General features: G+C 43.9%; 1 protein-coding gene across 1 annotated transcript in view; it reads left to right on the forward strand.

Moving 5' to 3' along the window:
• LOC103176615 (guanine nucleotide-binding protein G(i) subunit alpha-2) overlaps positions 1 to 14,621 on the forward strand; it is a 108,617-nt gene that overhangs the window by 71,703 nt on the left and 22,293 nt on the right. The window lies entirely within an intron of this gene.

The raw sequence follows: 14,621 nt of genomic DNA on the forward strand, positions 1-14,621 counted from the left end.
TTTCCTCATGTGTCAGACCCCCAAAAATACAGGAGTGGTTAGTCTGACACTCCAGGTGGAATGCTGTGTGGTCAGAGGTGCCATCTTTATGGTGAGATGTTGTTTGGGAATGTAAGAAATGTAGGGAGGCAATCTCTCTTTCGGCTGTAGTTTATAGCTTCTCACCTGGTGTTTTTGTTTCACATTCTGCTGAAATATTTAATTCAGATACCTCAGTTAAATCACAGACCTTAATAACCAGACAAGGGGAGAAGTAGATTGTTTTATCTTGTGTGCTTTACTGTTAGAAAGTGAGAATACTGGGTAACAGTATTATAGTGCTGGAGCCAGGTGCGGTGTTGTAAGCAAGCCATGTCTGCCGTCCAGGATGTTGGTCTCAGTTGATGTTGCCTCCTGATGTGTAGCATTCAGGAAGTGATGTTAGAAGCAATTCCACAAGGAAGTGACTTCAACAGTGGCGCGATAAGCCGGCCAGTAAGTGCCAGAGGCTAGGTGTCCACCCAGTTACATTGGTCCACGGTGTGGATGTGCGCTATAAGTGAGGAACCATTACGTTGAAGGGGAACGTAACTTGTTTGTAGAGTAACAGGAGCATCATTTGGCAGGACGTAATTTCCTGAGGGATTCTCTTGTGATGGTAATTGCGTGTGGATGTGGGAGGTTAATGAAGCATTTATAATATGGGTTGACCTCCAGAGACTAGCCTGTCTCAGAATTTTCCCAAACGTGGGAGAAGAGTCAGAACTCATTTATAAAGAAGTCAGTTGCTGCCTTGTGGAGGAAATCTGACTCTTGTCATGTCTGTGACAGAGAGACGGGTTTGACTGAGTTTCCATCATTGCATATGTAGTGTGATGACGCAGGATATTTTTGCACTTGCAGAACCTCACAAGAAACGTATTTTTTNGCAATCTCCATTACCCAAATGACAGCAGAGGGCTCTATTCTCTGTCCTCTGCTTTTCCTCACCTACATCCTATCCTCAGTGACATCATCTGGACTCATTAGGTCCATTATCAGGTCCACTCTACCTCTCCGTCTCTACCCTGGACCACTGATGTCCTGACAGATTGTTGGTCAGACATCATGTCCTAGATGAGCCTTCATTTTCTTCCAACAAAACGTTGACAAAAGACAAGTCAGGGCAAAACACCTCCAAATCCCCAATCAGACAACTTACTAAATGTTCTATTTGAAGGGTGACTCTCATTGTGGTGGGTTTATATGTCGTCCTAAGACAGGATTTCTTTTCACGCTTAGGATATTGATCACACCAGAATATTGATCAGAGTACTGTATCGATGGTCTATATGTCTGGCATGGTGATTCAGTTGACAGTGTTGCAGAAATCTCATCTAATACAAACGTGACACTTGCAGGATAAGACGCAAAGCAGTACCACTGTGTGGTGAATTATTTGATAGTGATATTTGATACTAAAACGAAGGTAATGCTTTGTTTAAGAGAATTTGTCTTGAAGTTTCATTAATAGCTTTGTGCGTCTGTCAGGCAGCCTTGAGGGTTGTTGAAATGTGCAAAGACACCACTATTTATAGGAACCTTTGCAAGTGGAATGTCAGCTTCCTACTGGAAGACATTATGGGTCTCCCACACTTGCTCAGTCTTGCTGACCCTCTCATGAATGTATCAAGGTAAGAAAAGATTGCTCATTAGCTCCCAGTGCCCAGCACTCCCAGCTCAGCTACAGCACAACCTCAGTAGTTGATATCTGAAGAACAGGGAGGCAGGACCTCAGTTAGCTTCTTGCCCGAAAGATAGCACCTCTGACAATGCCGCTAGTTGCAGTTTGTTCCAATACTGTACTCGCAAGCTCACAAAATTAGTCTGGATGACAAAGTGCCCTTTGGCCTATATGATCTTATCTCTCCAGAACACCCTCTCTTACGGTCTTCCCATCACGGCATTAAGCTGCTTTATAAATGAGTGTCCTGGTCTCTACCACATTCCCTGGCAAACCGATGCAATTGTTTTGCACTGATGGGTTAGCCCGGATTGTGATTAGATCCTGATGTGGGGCAGGGAAGAGATCGCAGTTAATCCGCAGTTAATCGGCTGTTTTTATGTATGTACCCAGGTATCTGCAGGGAATGGATGAAAGGTACAATTCTATTCTGAGATTGCTATCACACAGGAAGTGAAATCTCTGAATCTAATTCAGAGGAGTCAGCCTTCCAGTCAAGCAATTAAGCTGTGTTGCACTGACATCCGGACTGTGCTGCCGGGCTACAGCTTCCAACCTGTGGGTTTGGTAAATGATCCAAGTGACGAGCGTAGAGCATCTCATTTTAATGGAGGAAGAGATTTGAGGAGCAGATAGAAACACAGTTTTTGCTCAGAGGAAGTCATATGGCCAATCACTGAATTTCTTATTTTTTTATTAATCCTCAACTGACTGCACTTTAAGGAAACTCTGTTTAGCCTTTTAAGATGTCTTGCTGTGCTAATAATAATGATGCTAATGATAATCCTTGCAGTTGATATAGCGTCTTTGGACATCACCGATGCATCTTGGAATTCTTTACAGGATTTACTGTGAAGTGTAGTGACTGTATTTTGTAGGTATTTTGAACGTGGCAGAGAATTTGCACAAGGCAAACAGCCATGAAGTGAGTGACCAATTTCATCTGGGGGATTGTTAGCCGGTACATCGGGAAAAACTCTTTTAATAATACCATTGCATCTTTACTATCCTCCTGAACAGGCACAGACCTCAGTTTAATGTCTCATGCGAAGGATGGTGCCTCTGACAATGCAGCTCTCGCCATTACTACATTGCCGTGTCAGACTGTGAGCTCAAAAGTCCAGAGTGGGGCTTGAACCCACAACCTCCTGACTCCCTGCCAAATTAGTAGCTTTATTTCTGTGAATTGTTTGACAATTTCTTCCCTTTGCCCTTGAGGATCTTCTTCCCTGATGTCTTTGGCCAGCTGAGAGCCAGCAGATGGTCAGTGCAGAGACATTGGCAATGATACGTAATCACCTCAGTGAATCACAGCAGCTTGTCTCCATGTTTATTCTCCTGTGCGTGGCAGCTTAAAGCTCAGTAAAAAATATATGTAGTAATCAAGTTCCAGTGAGATATAAATGATATAACATCTTGCATTTTTAAATTATGTCCACAGCATTGAAAATGTCCCATCAATGCTTCACAGGGAGTTGTCGGTGTAGTAACTGTTTTTTCTAGGCAGACAGTTTCTGCACATCGAGTCCCACAAACAATCCTGAAGTGAATAACCAAATGACTAGTTTATCTGAAAGATTATTGGCCAGAGAAGTGTGCTTCTTTTCCATTCGCATCATGGAATGCGCTGATATCCAGCTGACCAGGCAGATGGAAATTGTTCGCGGGTGATAGACAGATGGATAACCTGCAAGGCCACCATCAGTGATCGAGTTTCAACCCTGATGCTCCCGGTCTCAGGAGCACTCTCCTTTAATCCCTTCGTCTTGCGCTTCCTCATCCTACCTTCAAAACCCACTTAAAGACCTACCTCTTTGACCATGCCTTTGCTCAGCATTTAGGTGGAGAAGTTGTGTGGTTATGAGGCAATTGTATGGGGTAAGTCAACAATTCTGTGGAGGAGAGTGCGTTAGAGTTTGTACATCTGTATCCTCTTTGATTACTTGGATAATCTTGTGCTTAAAACCAGTGTAAATAAAATGACTGAATACTCACTGACCATCGTTGCCGTTGGCAGACCGGCCATCACATAACTGAAAGAAAGCTACTCAGCTGCTGACACGTCCACCAGGTTGACGCAAAGCACTTTCTATCCACGCTTGAAGCTAAGACCGTACATACACATTGAGGAGCGTGGGCTGAGTTTCACCATTGGGTTAATTATAGTAAAACAGCTCATTCCTTCAAGGGTGACTGAAAGGGCATGACCTTAGTGTTCCACAGAGCGCTTAGAGAATATTAAATGCTCCGACCCCACGTACTCGCAAACACCCTCTCAGGAGGAGTCTAGGCAGTAGGTATTACTGTAACCATTGAAGCATAAAAGATATTGTTGAGGTGGTGTCAATGTATGGGTGGGGTTGTTCTCCAGATAACCTCACACAGGCAGGAAATAACAGTGCAAGTCCTACCTTGTGCTTAACTGGGCAACACTTTACTCTTGTATCTTCTCTGTGAACTGAGCTATTGATTCTGAGCAGAGAGCCCTCTGTTTACCTGTCTGCTTCATGCATGGAATATTTCAGCACATTTGGACGTCCTCCTGACATGAAAAGCGCTATATAAATGCAATTTATTGTTGGAATAGAATTACAACTCCGATGTACAGTATTTCAATTGACACGGAATTTACTGTAAAGTGTAGTGACTGTGTTTGTAGGCAGCCAGTTTTGCGCACTGCAATTTCCCTCAAACAGCCGTGAAGCAAATGATTAATTTTATTTTAAGGGATTGTTGGCTTGGACACCGGGAGAGAGAAACTCCCTTCTCTATTCAAATACTGCCATAGAATTTTTAACATCAATCTGAACAAGCAGACGGGTTAATAATTCATCTAAAGACGAATAAGTTGTCTTGTATTTTCACTATTTACTCATCAGAGGCTTTTGATGAACAAAGTTCTTTGGCTCATTTGCTTTACTACTACCAGAAATTCTCCTCACTGTCTTCTCAGGCTTTGAGGTGTCTCTTAAAAGACCTTTTGTGTAACATGTGGCGCGTGATAGTTAGCACCGCACAGGAGGAGGCACTGTTGTGTGGGTTAAGTGAAACTGTTTTAGTTGCTTGCACTTCTTTCTAGTGTTGATGCAACTACCAGGCTGGTCTCCTTTGAAGTGGTCTCTGAGCAAATCCCCTCTTCCCACAGGAGAGAGTGTGGGTTTGGATGCGGGTAGATCTGAGGGTTTGGTGCAGGCAGATTTAATTCTTTTCAGTCACATCTGTCATTCCTTGAGTCACATCCACATGATTTCACTTGAGGAAATTACTTCTAATAATAATCCTTGCATTTGATATAGTGCTTTTCACGTCTTCTCGACATCTCAAAGCGCTTCACAGTAAAGTGAATTGACTGTATACTTGTGTAAATGGTGCAGATATGAAGGCATTAAATAACAGATTTTACAATACGAGTGACTCAGGAGATTTTATAAATTGTAATTTATTCCAATCTCTGCAGTTAAGTAAGAGACAAGAACGGCCACAATGTAATATCTTTGCCAGATTTATGTGATTTTCTCTGCAGGGAGTTGTGAGGAACTTATCAGTTTTACATTTGCCCTACTTACGTGCTGAAGTTTTGCAGACAAACAGTAGAATTTTGTGACCTTCGTATCCTGTCATTGCCACAGTCTATGACTGGAGTGGCAGGAGGGTTTGATCCATTGCACTACTGTGCAGCTGTTTTACTGCCCGCTGTGTGGGTGGTCCGAGTAACACAAAGAAAACCTCTGAGGTGCTAACTACCTGTGGCTGAAGCTCAGACACTGCACCAAGCTCCCAGTTGATTAGATTCCCTCAGCTCCACTATCCACAATATCCAACTAATTCAAAATTCCACCGCCGTATACACATCTGCACTAAACTCTGTACCCCCATAACACCAGTTCTCATCAGACTCTCCAACAGAAAGGATTAACTTCAAGATCCTCACTCTCGTGTATAAATCCATTCACTTCCCTACCTCTCCGACCTGCTTACTCCCTACTCCGTCATCTGCCACCTCCGCTCAGCTGGCTCCGGGGCCCTGCTTTTCCCTATTCCCCATTGCTCCAGCATTGTGCTTTTCGCCAAAATTTGTAACTTTCTCCCTCAATCCATCCACCTTGCACTCTCCTTCCCCATTTTCAGATCATGCCTGAAGATCTTCTACGACCATGTGTATGGTTGCATTCCCCCTCCCCCCAGCTCAGCATGGAACTGTGCCACTCTGAGGTGCTACCCTGTGTGAACCCTATATAAATGCAAGTTGTTGTTGCTTTCCATTCGTCTTGCATGTGAATGAGGACTATCTTGGACGAGATTGTAGGGCCAAGTGGATCAACATTGTAGAGTTGCATATCTTAGAACCAGTATGGTTTCAATTCTGTAAGTTTTGCAATGGATTTTAATTACCCAATCTAAGCTACTTAGTGAATGCTATTTAGAGCAATTTCAGTTTATGCTGTTCCCTTGTTGAATTAGATGCAGAATTACAACTGCTGTGCGCAAGCTGCATCAGGAATGTTTTCACTTATCCTGGGATCTGTTGGTGGACATTCACAGCCATCTGTTCCTCATTGTAAGCCTACACCTGGGCTCATTCCCTTTTAGTCATTTTTGAGTTGTCCTCTTTAATGTTGGAGGAACATAGTTCAGTTGAGATGTCAAACCAGAGTCATGTTTGCTCTTTCAGGTGTATGTTGAGGGTGTCTTCGTACAATTTGAAAAGAGAGAGGAGCGTCTCCTGGTGTCCTTGCCATAAATCCCCGATTAATTCACTTCATGGCTGTTTGTGAGACCTTACCATGTGCTGATTGGTTGTGACGTTTGCCTACAAATAGTCGCTACACTTGACAGCAATTAGCTATGTGGAGCTTTGAGAACTTTCAACATTATGGGCACTGTACCAAATGCAAGGAATATTTCTTCAAAGTTTGTTTCTGTGTGTGTCCATATTCACTGTGAAAGAAGTAGTCAAATAAAACTAGAGAAAGTGTGATTTTCTTGATGACCGTCAGCATGCTCTTGAACAGGCAGAGAGGACGTAGGTTGCATTTCTAAACTAGAAGCATAGCATAGATTTATTTAAGGGCAATCTAGATAGGTACTGAGGGAGAAAGAAATAGAAGGTTATGCTTGAAGGCTTCTTTTCGATCGTGCCTTCAGTCGCCCTCCCACCTCTCTGCCTTCCCTCACCCCTACACCATCCCTCCCCCATGCTTGGACCCTGACACCTGACTGTTCAGCGCTTTGGGACATCCTCCCGACCTGAAAGGCGCTCTATAAATGTAATTTTGTTGTTGTTGTTGAGGAAGGGCAAGAGGAGGCTCATGTGGAGCATAAACACCGGCATAGACCAGTTGGGCCGAATGGCCTGTTTCTGTGCTGTATATTCTAATGTAAACTGTTTTGCTAAACTGTTATTGATTGGAGGAGGCCATGAAATAAATGGTTAAAGGAGATTTCTCAGGGGAACGTTCACCTTTGTGTAATGGTACAGGACGGTAGAAGGTGTGCACTCCAGATCTAAATGAGTCTGAATGGATTCCTTTTTCAGAGAAGAGTACAGACACGATGGGCCAAATGGTCATCTTCTGTGCTATAAATTTTTATGGCTCTAACCTTTGAAGATAACTCAAAGAAGAAAAAAAAGATTTGGTCACTCAATCCACGATTCTTTGTGGGACACTACTGTGCACAATTGGCTGCCATGTGTCACCCACAAAATATAGTGTCTTTACAATATATTTTGTGAGGCGCTCCGAGATGTCTCAACGACTTGATGAGGTACTATATCAAATTCAAGAATTATCATTATTAAGAAACCGGTTGCTTTTTGGAATGTAATTTTATTGGTCACTGCGTTTCCTTTGACCTTGTTTCAATAATTTTCTCATGATTTTAAAACGCACGTTAAAGTTGACGTTGACCCAACTTCAGGGCTGGCTGTGAAGAATAAGACCTAACAGGAGAGCTTTTTATTCATTAGTTCTAATGATTTTCTATGTAGCAAATGTGATTTTTCTCAGAGAGGATTATCATTCAGGTTTATGCATCTTGTTTGGAGAGGGCACCTAATCAACACAGAAAGGCAAAATCCTATCCTGTTCAGCTTGTGTATAATTGAATGCTTTCACTTCTAATGAAGCTAAATCAGCCATAATTGGTTTAGCTGAGAGGAAGGGAAGGTCCCACAACAGCTGATATTTCTTAAAGTGCCGTCCCTGGCGGTTAGTGAACAATGAGCAAATTAATGCGAGTAACTGAGTGGTGTGTTTATCTGGTGGGATAGCCAGGCCTGAACCTGTGTTCTTGCTCTCCCTTAGGTTTCTGTGTCTGAGGGGATGTGTCAGTTGGAAGCTTGCTGTTATAATTACCTGATTACAGTGCCACAAGTTGGCTCATTATGACTGTAGTTGATTTACTTAACCCAAGGTTCTTCATGATAAACCCTCATGGATTAAAATGGTGGCAGCTCACACCAGCCAGCTGATGCTGTTGATATCAATTTATATGTTGTGAAGGATGATTGAAACATCCAAAGGCAGCATGTTGAAGTGTCAGTGGAAATTGATACTAGATCAGATTTTAATTTTGTTTAGCTACAAACACACAGTCACTACACTTGTCAGCAATTACTTCTGAAGTGCTTTGAAACACTTTGACAATGTAGGTGATGTATCAAATGTGAGACAATTAGTATTATAGCTCATTGCCTGTAGCTCGGTGGTTAGAGCACTCACCTAGCAAGCAAGAGACCTGGGTTTGATTCCCGGCAGGGCAAAATGTTGGGCAAGTTTCGTTTTCCACCCGCCTCTGTTTACTTAGAAGTAAATAGTAACCCGTTGTTAGTCAATTGATGGATCGCTTTTCCGGGGATAATAATTCCTTCAAAAGAATAATAATACTAAATTGGTTACTTCAATCCATGACTATCTGTGAGGCACTGCTGTGCGCAATTGGTTGCTGCTTTTCGCCCACAAAATATACAAGTTAATTGACTCTACGGTATATTCTGTGAAGTGCTTTGAGATGTCTCAAAGACGTGATAAAGCGCTATATGAAATGCAAGGATTATTATCAGTTATGGCTGCCAACGCTCGCTGGCAGTTCTGGATCTTGTTTTTACATTTTTTTTGTAATTTTGTGAGCTCTTCTGTCCTGGGCTGATCTTGAAGTCACTGCAGTGTCAAAGGCCGTTGCAACTAACAAACATACTTCTCTGCTGTCCCTTCAACAGTCATGATTAGTTAAAGGTGTGTCAAGCAAGCGAGCGAGGACTAAAAGCTAATCAGATATTCGCTCACTTTGGATTTCCAGGTTTGGACGCTCGCTCACCGGCAATCTGCCTCTTCATCATTAAAGCGGAACTGAAGTCTGTGTCTTGCTTGCAATAGCAGACTCTAAGACTGTAAGAGGCTGGTTGCTGGGGCAAGTTCCCTTGGTCCATTCAATCCCTCTCCCAAAGTGCTCAGTTATTGCACTGACATGCCCCTGCACTGCATCAATGCAAACTCTTCTTTCACCTCTGTTTTTTAAAAAAACATAATCTGCAAACCTCATAGCAATGGAAACCACCAAGTCGTAAAACAGATGGTAACTGCAAATGCCAAGGATGTGTTTTGATCAGATAGGAATAAGGTGTGAGCGAGCGGTCCACTGACACACAGCCGCTGCACTGTGGGGTTGGGATTTTCACAGTTTTCAAATTGGGAATATCGTGGACTCCTGTAACCTATTGCTTAGAACACTCGCCTCCCAAGCAAGGGGACCCTGGTTTGATTCCCGGGTGGGTGGGGAAACCTTTGGCAAGTTTCCTTATTCCACACATCTGTTCACCTAGTAGTAAGTAGGAACGTGGTTGTTGGTTGATTGGTGGATCGATTTACAGGGCTGATAATCCCTCCAGAAAAAAAATTTAGTTTGTACACACTGCTGTGTGCAATTGGCTGTCGAGTTTCGTCCACAAAATACTGAATACAGCCAATTCACTTTACAGTATATTCTGTGAGACGTCTTCACAATGAGATGAGGTGCTATATCAAATGCAAGGATTATTATTATATTATTGAACTGGTGAATAACTAGCTTGTGTACAACAGTATGTGCTCAGGCTCTCCTGTGGAGTTCAGAAGAGGGATTGAAGGGGCCAAAGTCAACCAACCCCTAGCAACTATCTCTCCGTCTCAGAGAGATGTATTTCAGTGGCTCCTCTCCCTGTGTTTAGTGTTGAAGGGATACGATCTGCAGGTTGAAGATTGAGTTTTCTAAATAAACCTTTTCTTTTGTTCATGTTTGCTTCTTGGGAATGAACCACATTTGAGCAAAAACATCAGGTTAGCAGAAACAGTGTCGTGTACAACAGTGTCTGGTGTATCTGATTGATGTGATGTATCGGCTTGAGGCAGGGGCGTGGTCTCGAGACTTTCTGATCCCAGCTCTGCTGCTGCAGTGGCACTGAGTGGAGATCAGATTCTCCTGCAGGAGAGAGGAATGGGGGGGGGGGGGGGGCGGGATGGAATGAGGCACGGCAGGACCAAGTTTCCCTGGGACCTGTTTTACATTTAGTTCAAATAATGATTGTGAACATTTGATATTGCACCTGATGTCATTGAAATATCACAAGGCATTTTGCTACATTGACTGTAAGATGTGGTGACTATATTTTATAGGTAAACGCGGCAGACAATTTGTTTACACACCATCCCACAAATGGCAACAAAGACTGCTTATTGGGGGTAGTTTAATAACCTAGCCCGTTTAATCCCTCTCCAAAGTCCACAGATGAGCCTGAGCACACACTGGCAGCTATTCACCGGCTCCACAATATTCCCAGTTTGGAGACTGTGTGAGGATCCCGTCCCACCGCTCAGTGAAACAGCTGAGGGGGTGGGGGTCAGTCCTTGTGTTTGATACAGTTCTTCACCACGTCTTCAAACACTTCTCGCAGCAATTTTTGGATATCACTGGAATATGTAGTGACTATTTGTAGATGAACGATGTATAACGAGTGATATTTATAGGGTGATGTTAGCAGAACTCGTCAGGAAATGGGACCAGATTGTGAGAGCTTAGGGGGGAAGGATTAGGAGAGAATCTAAGTTGTGAACAGTTTTGGCAGAGGTGTGTGAAATGCTTTGTGTATTTTTGGATGCAGTGAAGCATAGGCCCAATTTATGAGAGGTTGGGCACAGTGCTCTGAAGCGATGTTAATGGCGTGCTGTTGCTCAGTGTGAAACGGGAAGGATGAATCTGGTGCGATGTAAAGAAGCCTGCTGGATGCTTTATTGAAGTGTTTAAAGTTGGTGGGTTTTCGTGGAGAGAGAACATCACCAGCGTGAACTTAATCAATATATTTTTCTTTTAGTGAATGCAGCTTTTCAATGTCACTTAATTGCTCTTCTTTCAAACAAATAGCAATATAATTTCTTATTTTTTCCGTGCTCTTCTACTCTTTCCCCTCTCTCTCCCCCCCTTTCTCTCCCCCTCCCCTCTCTCGCCGCCCCCACCCCTCTCTTTTCTTTCTCTATTTTCCTTTCCCTCACTTTGTTTCTCTCTCTTTTTCTCTCCCTTTTCCTTCCCTTTCCTTCCTTCCCTTCTCCTCTATGTTTCTTTGATTCTCTCTCCTTTCCTCCTCTCCCCCTTCCCCCAGCATAGCCTCTCTCTCACTTCCAGAAAACCCTTGTGACAAAATGACTACGAAACATTAGGATGTATTATCCCAATTTCTATTGTGTGATACTGATTATAATAATAATCCTTGAATTTGACCCAGCGCCTTGTTGAGATGTCTCTGACCGCTTCTCAGAGTTTGCTTGTGTTTGATATAACCTGTCAATGTCTCTCATTGAATTGCAGTCAAATGTAATTGTTAAATGTGACAGCCTAGTAGCACACAGCAAGGCTCTGCACACAATATAAAGTGAATGACCTATTTATCTGGAGGGGAGTTGGCGAGGACATGCCATTCTCTTTTGAAGACTTTCAGCATCTTAATCCATCCAAATGAACAGATGCTGCCTCAACTCAATCCTTAGAGCCTGCACTAGAAGCTCAAGTCCAGACATGGGCTTGAACCCACAACCTCTGACTCAGAGGCAAGAGTGATACTAACGGTAGATTGATGCTATTGGAAGCTGAACTTTTCTCCAGAACTTTTTCTCGTTTCTGCTTCCAAAGTGCTTTGAAATGTCCTCCTGAAGTGAAAGGTTCCATATAAGTACAAATTGTTTTGTATTTGTCAGCCTGGCTCAGTTGGTATCCCTTTTGTAAGTCAGGTGTTTGGGGGTTCAAGTCCCCCGTCAGGACTTTGAACTCGATCTCTGCTGACACTCCAGTGCAGTGCTAGGGGTGTGCTGCATTGTCACAGTTAGCTGAGATATTAAACCAAGGTCTGGCTGTCTCTATGGTGATTGCACAGAAAGAGAAAGAAGTTTGTGAAAGTTTCTTTGTAGGACATTGCCGCGCTCAAATTGACTGTTGGTTCATCTTCAAATACACTTGCTCCATTTTACAGTAAATGCTGTGAAGCATATTGAGCAGCCCGACCACGTAGTAAGGCACTCTTATCAAATGCAAGGGTTCTTACGTAGGATGACCAGCATTGCTTGGGTAGTGGAAGCGCTGAAAGTTTCTAATGACGGTTTGCTAATCACTCCGATGCTCCCCCGTGTGAATGTGTGCTTTTGTGTTTGTGCGGGTTGCCTTGGGATGTCTGCTTTTGCGACGGCCTCGTGATTCTGTGGTCGAATTGTCTCTGTGTGAAAGAGACATTCCCGTACCAACCTGTCCGCTTCCTCCACTCAGCGGGCACTAGCCAGGTCCATGTCCCCTGCCCTGCCCGTCTCACCATTAGCTGTCGGGCCTTCAGCTTTTCTGCTCCACCCTCAGGAATTCCATCCTACAGTCCTTCACCTTACCCCCTCCATCTTGCATGCCCGCCTCAAGACCCTCTTTGATCGCCCCCATTTCCAAATTGCCTCCAGCAAAACTCGCAGTGTGGCACAGCTCCAGCTCTGCTGCTGTTCGGCGAGAGCAGGATGCAACTTTGTAAAAATAAACAAGTGAGGAGCTTGCCGGGGGCGGGCCAAGGGAGTATCGCCTTGCTGCGGATAAACCAGAGCTGAGCAGCCCCACGAAGAGTAAACAGACCAGCCACAGCTTTAAATGCTCTCACTCGATCCTTTTCCCATTCCCTATGTTTCCATGGGATGAACTGGGTCGTCGTTCCCCTGCAGCGAGTGTGTCTGCACACGTAGCTCTGACCTGGGGGCCCAAGCAGAGGTCAGACGTGCACTCAGCGATAAGGTGCCTGTTAATTTTAATCAGACTCCAGAGGCTTGATAAATGCCTCACCCATCTACGTACACATGCCAGCATCCCCTCCAATCTGCTACGTGACCATAAGCCACAGCCCAGTTTAAGGAATGAGGTATTTCCCCCCTGCACTCCCACACCTCTCTCCAGGTTCATGTCGACAATATTTCTGCCACATTCCACTGTTTTAAGCAGGCGGCTGGATGGACAGTTTACAATAACTGTTTATTGTTTCAGTTTATCACTGTGGGAGCACCTGCCCACGTGTGAGCTTCCACCAAACGCTTCTTGGGAAAGATTATAATTATACATTTGATATCGCGCCTCATCACATTGTGGAAATGTCTCAAAGCTCTTCACAGGATATACTGTAAAGTGTAGTGACTGTGTATTTTGTGGACGGAACGCAGCAGCCAATTGGCAACAGCAGTGTCCCACAAATAGTCCAGGAGTGAATGACCAATTTTATTTTAGTGAATTTTATTTTAATTTTGTTTCCCCCATGTGGTTTCTCCCCTTACACGCTCCAAGGTTTCTCTGTTCCCACTCCACCTCCTTCCCCAATATTGTTTTTACTATAAAGCACAGTTTCCCTAGTCTTGTTTATCGTTCTGCCTGGGCAAGAATTGTTGTACAGTGGGAATGCACAATCCCGATGGGATCAAATAGGGGCACGGTCGTTCAATACGGATTATGGTTGGGACGGAATCCTGCGAACGCTGTAAATCTCAGCCCTGCTGGTTCTCAGGGATGTGGAGTAAGTTCTCCATGCTCCCTTGATTCGGGGAATGTCCGCAGAGAATCTGTATTAGTGACAGCAAGTGCAGCCGCAATTTCCAAGCGTTCCGAGACTTGGAACTTTAACTATTTTAAATTACTTTAATTATCAGAATCTTAACTGTTTTAAATTATCTTAGCTATGCACAATTGACTGCTGTGTTTCAAATGCAAGTATTATTATTATTATTAACGATCGGATTTGGACACAGGAACAAAGCTGCAGTCCTCACAGCTGCACCATGGAGGATGGTTTGTGACTGAGCTGAGGCTTTGAGGTTCTGCCTTTTATACAGCCTGGCTTGGAAAAGCTCAGCAAAAAAAACCCCAACACTGCTCTGTACTGCCACTTATCAGTTAAAGAGATGTTTCACATGAGTATGTGGCAAGTTATAATAAGTTATAATGAGTTCCCCCAGAGGAAATGAAGTGCACTGTACCTCAGAGCTCTCCAGCTGTTCGTCTCTGCAATAAGACATTATTTCTCACGACAAGATACAAAACCAAGATTTTCCAACATTCGATTGGAACAACAACCCGCTTCCCCCCCCCAAAGAAACGTTTGTAGTTTTGGCAAACTTTCAAAGCAGAAGGGAAGGCTTGGATAGCTCTCCTCTCTCCCAGCTAATCCTTCTTTGGCAATCACTTAAAAAGTTGCTAGATTGATGTCAGGAGGTTTCCGGGTCATGTTGTGGGCAGTCATTGCACTTTGGACAACAATGCTGTGGGTAGGGAGCAAAGCACGCACACTTGAGCAGAAATAGCACCATCTCTCTCACCCCCCCGCCCCCCACCAGAAAGTGGCTGCAGCCTGGAGAGCGAGGAGCCTCTTGTTGTGTCTAGCTGT

This window comes from Callorhinchus milii, unplaced genomic scaffold (genome assembly GCF_018977255.1).
Source record: "Callorhinchus milii isolate IMCB2004 unplaced genomic scaffold, IMCB_Cmil_1.0 Scaffold12, whole genome shotgun sequence".
NCBI lineage: Eukaryota > Metazoa > Chordata > Chondrichthyes > Chimaeriformes > Callorhinchidae > Callorhinchus > Callorhinchus milii.